The sequence below is a fragment of the Saccopteryx leptura genome, chromosome 3, assembly GCF_036850995.1.
Source record: "Saccopteryx leptura isolate mSacLep1 chromosome 3, mSacLep1_pri_phased_curated, whole genome shotgun sequence".
NCBI classification, from domain to species: domain Eukaryota; kingdom Metazoa; phylum Chordata; class Mammalia; order Chiroptera; family Emballonuridae; genus Saccopteryx; species Saccopteryx leptura.
In genome coordinates this window covers 114068229-114073301 of record NC_089505.1, presented here as the reverse complement: position 1 = coordinate 114073301, position 5073 = coordinate 114068229, and positions in this window count along the sequence as shown.

Here is a 5073-nt window from a genome sequence, read left to right as displayed (position 1 = left end):
GTTCCTGACTCAAAGTTGCTGTTCAATAAATTATTTGTTGACTAAATGAACCAGAGAGGTGAGGAATCTTCCAGACTCAAACTGTTGGATGATACAGGCTCCCCTAGAGGAGAACCAGCCACTGGTTAACTTTGGGAGGAGGCTGGAGAGTGAAGTGAGAGCCAGGGCCAGGGAACTGGAAGTTCTGGCCAGTGGGGAGGAGGCTCTGGCCAAAGAGAAGTGTGAGTGTGCCCTGGAGTGCACATGACAGCTGCAGGCAGCAGGCGTCCCTGCCAGCGGGTATTGTTCACCACCCTTGGCCTGGCTCCCTCTGAGGGATTTGGCTTGCAACAAATGCACCAACATTCACAGAGGTCTGCTCCTCGCCAAGCCAGGCACTGCTGTGCCAGAGGTGACAAGGACATTGCCACCCTGAGGGCATGTCCCTCTAACTGACAGTTTGGTGAGGTAAGAGTGGAGAGAGTTCTGATAAGAGGGCTGCTGGGGACACAGAGGGTGGTATCTGCCTCTGCCTAGGGTGGTCATGGGGGAGGGGAGCATGGGAGGAAGGCTTCCTGGAGGAGGACTAAGGGAGCATTCTAACAGCAAAGGGAACCAGGGAACTCGGTGTGCAAAGACCTGGAGACCTCATCAAGCTGAGCTCTGGAAGCTGGCTCCAAGTTGAGTGCAGGCCTTCAACAACAGAGCGAAAGGTGGGCTAGTCTGGGCATTGCAGCCAGACTTCCTGGCTTCAGGCTCTAGCCTCATCACTTAATCAGGGTTGTGGCCTTGGCAAGTTACTTAACAACCCCTGAACCTCAGCTTTTCATCTCTAAAACAGGAATGACAGAGGAAGGGCTACCATTAACTGAGAGGCATCTACGTACCAGACTTAATGCTAAATGCTTCTCCTGGGATGTCTCTAGTCTACAGATGAGGAAAATGAACCAAGGCACTGTCTCCTAAGGGTAGGTGAAAAGTGAATGGGGTAACACATGTAAAGCCCTCAGTACTATGCTTGGGTCATATGAAATGCTCATGGCCATTCATGACAATAGTGGGAAGAGGCTGGATCCAAACTGTGAAAGGCCGCAGTGCCATGCAGAGTTTGGGCTTTAGCCTCTAGGCAGTGGGAGCCAAGGAAGGTTTTGCCAGGTAAACGCCAAGATCAGACCTATCTCTGCCAAGATCGGACTCCAGAGATACTTAAGTTTAAGAAACTCCTGCTTGGCGCGGTGTGGATGTCTGACTGGGAGAAGGAATACTCAGTTCTACCTATTCATTGGAAACAGCTGGATGTTTTGGAAAAATATCAGTGCCCAGGCCCCAGAGATTATGGTTTGTGTGTGATGAGGCTCCATCAGGAGGAATGGATAAGAGTCAGGACTACTTCCCTAATCAACGTCAATTTCCATTCAGTAGATGAACTGGATTCTACCTTGTGTAGATGAAAAGGGTTGACACTTTCTGAGAAGCGAAGCTGAAATTAATTTCCACCAGGGCATCTCTGTCCTCCAGCCCAGCATTCCCTAGTCACCGTTCTTGCTTTATTTTTGGTCATCTTCATTACTCTTACTAAGAAAAACCACAAAATTTTTCTTACATTGTTTAGGGTTGATCTCCCTCCATAAAATGAAAGCTGCAGGAAGCAGGTGTGTGTGTGTGTGTGTGTGTGTGTGTGTGTGTGTGTGTGTTCCACCCATCCCCAGTGTGTGGTGTGTGTGTGTGTGTGTGTGTGTGTTCCACCCACCCCCAGTACCTAAAACAGTGATACTGGACCACAGTAGTCACTTAATAAATATTTGTTGAGTTAATGACAATAGTTCAAATTTATTAAGTACTTACTAAGTGCCACTGTTCCAAACACTTTTTATGTATCATCTGATTTCATTTTTTCAATAGTTTTGGAGGTAAATCCTGATATTTGCTTAGACTGAGGAAACTAAGTCATAGAGGCTCGTATGGTGCCAGTTAGTATGTGATGGAGCCAGAATTTTAGTCCACATGGTCTGATTCCAGAGACTGAATTCTTAACCACTCTGCTATGTTGCTCTAGAATAAGTGAATGAATAAATGGGGAAAAAATGAATGAATAATTATTTGTTGTGCTCATACCAGAAATAATGAATTTGAGTTGGATCGAAGTTAAAATTCTAAATTTCCTATGATTGAAATACATGATTTGAACAAGTTTCTTAGCCTAAATCTCAGGGTCCTTATGGGAAGAATGTAAAAAAATCTACCTTTTATCTATTAAATGTTAGCCATTCTAACCCTTTTTATTATATTGTATCCATTCTTGATCCATTACTGCCCTCTAGTGATCAGTCAGAATGACAACTTCACAACTGCTATGCTTGAACCAAAACCCCTGAATGGTGTAGCCCCAAAACCAGCAGTTTCTAGAAATAAAACAGCCCATGGTTCTTAGTTCCTCTAGTCTTCTGGATCCTATTCATCTTTATGAACGAAGTGAAGATCAATCTTCCTCAAAACAAAACAAAAACAAAAAAAACCAGGAAGGACTAGCCCGTGTGGATCCCTGCAGGGCAGAATGGCTCCACAGAAACGATCATCATGGAAAATGAATTAGCCAATCTCACCACCCAAAGAGACACTCACAAAAAGGATAATGGCTCAACAGATCACACAGTTAAGTTGCCCAGACCTACAAAGAACATGTTCTCCCGATGTGGTGGGTAATTTTATGTGTCAACTTGACTAGGCCATGGGATACCTAGTTATTTGCTTAAACACACTCTGGGAAGCTCTGGCTGGATAGTGTGGTTGGTTAGAGCATTGTCTCAAAGCACAGAGGTTGCCAGTTCAATCCCTGGGTCAGGGCATGTACAGGAATAGATCAACGTTCCTCTCTCTCCCTCTCTCTCTCTCTCTCTCCTTTCCTTTCCTTTCTCTTTGCTAAAATCAATCAATCAATCAATCAATAATAAAAAACATTATTCTGAGTTTCTCTGTGAGAGTATTATGGGTGAAATTAACATCTGAATTGGTTGATTAAGTAAGCAGATTGCTCTCTATAATATGGATGGGCCTCATCCAATCAGGTGAAGTCCTGAATAGAACCAAAAGGCTGAATAAGAGGGAACTGGGCCTGCCTGACTGTTTGGGCTCAGACATTGGTCTTTTCTGGCCTACTGACTGAAATGGAAACACCTGATCATTCTGGTTCTCAAGTCTACTGGTGTATGAATTGAAACTTAGACCATCAGTTCTTCTGGTTCTGAGGCCTTTAGACTCAGAGTGAAACTATACGTCTGCTCCCCAAGGTCTTCAGCTCGTCAACTACAGAGCTGGGACTTCTCTGTCTCCAAAATATTTTTAAGCCAATTTTTTGTAATAAGTCTCTCTTCTCTTCTCCTCTCTTCTTTTTTCTCTCCCTTCTATTTCTCTCTCTCTCTCTCTCTTTCTCTCTCTCTCCGCACATACACACATATACACACACGTCCTATTGGCCTCTTTCTCTGGAGAACCCTGAGACATTAAGCCCACGCAACTGGAATTATAGGTAAGAACATTGTAAAACAAGCTTAGTTGTAATCATATATACAAAATTCCTAAATAATAAAACAGAAAACAAAATGCATATTATATAAAAATATAGAAATATATAGAGTTTAGTAAAAAATGCAAGGATGGTTTAACATTAGGAAAACAGTTTCTATACTTTGAGCCTTAATACATTAAAAGGTTAAAAGCACATAATCAATTTAATAAATGCATAAAAATTATTTAATGAGATTAAAAACTCATTATTTTTCTTAATCTTGGCAAATTAAGATTAGGAGGGTAATATATCAACCTGAAAAGGCTATTTACCAAATACCTAGACATCATACTTAAGGGTGAAACTCTAGTATTCCTATAAAAAAAATGATAAGAATATTCTGTATTCACAATTTTACTGGCATTTCTAGCTAATGTAATAAAATAATAGAAAGAAATGAAAGATTTAAGAAATAGAAAGGGCCTTGGCCAGATAGTTTGGTTGGTTAAAGCATCATCTGGAAGCACAGAGGTTGCCATATCGATCCCCAGTCAGGGCACATACAGGAACAGATTGATGTTCCTGTCTCTCCCCCTTCTTCTCTCATTAAAATCAATAAATTAAAAAAAAGAAGAAACAGAAAGGAAGAGTTAACAGCATCCTTAATGTATATGATTTATTTTCTATTTAGAATATAAAGGAATCCACAATCAGAGTATTAAAACTAAGAAGACTATTTAGCAGGATTGCTGAATACTAGATAATATTACATAAATCCAGAGTATTTTATTGAATCCTTATTGGATTAACAAGAAACAATAAGATATAATAAAATGATACCATTTCCAATACCACTTCCAAAAATTGTAAGGCATTTATAAATATATTTTACAAAAAATTGCTAGACATTTTCTCAGAAAACTATAAAACTTTTTAATGTAAAGGAATATAAAACTAAATATATCTTACCATATGATTCAGCAATCACATTCCTTGGAATTTACCCAAATGAATTGAGAATTTATGTTCAATCAAATACCTACACACATGTTTATAGCAGCTTTTTCATTATTGCCATAACCAATGTCCTTCAGTGGTGGATGGAAAACTGTGGTACATGAAGACAGTGGAATATTATTTAGCTCTGAAAAAGAAATGAGCTATTACCAGGGGTCCCCAAACTTTTTACACAGGGGGCCAATTCACTGTCCCTCAGACCGTTGGAGGGCCGGACTATAAAAAAACTATGAACAAATTTCTATGCACACTGCACATATCTTATTTTAAAGTAAAAAAACAAAACAGGAACAAATACAATATTTAAAATAAAGAACAAGTAAATTTAAATCAACAAACTGACCAGTACTTCAATGGGATCTAAAAATAAGAGAGCCCCCGTCTTTTGGAAGTAAAATTAACATAAGACAGGGTCTTATAACAGGGGAGACATGGTGTGTAGTGATGTGGGGGAAGACTTTTGGGCAAAGGGAGGTTATAGGGGCCATTATGTTGTACATTTGAGGGAGTATGGGGACCATTGTACTATGTAGTAATGGTTATAGTGCTTTGCCTTTCTTCCTACTTCTGCT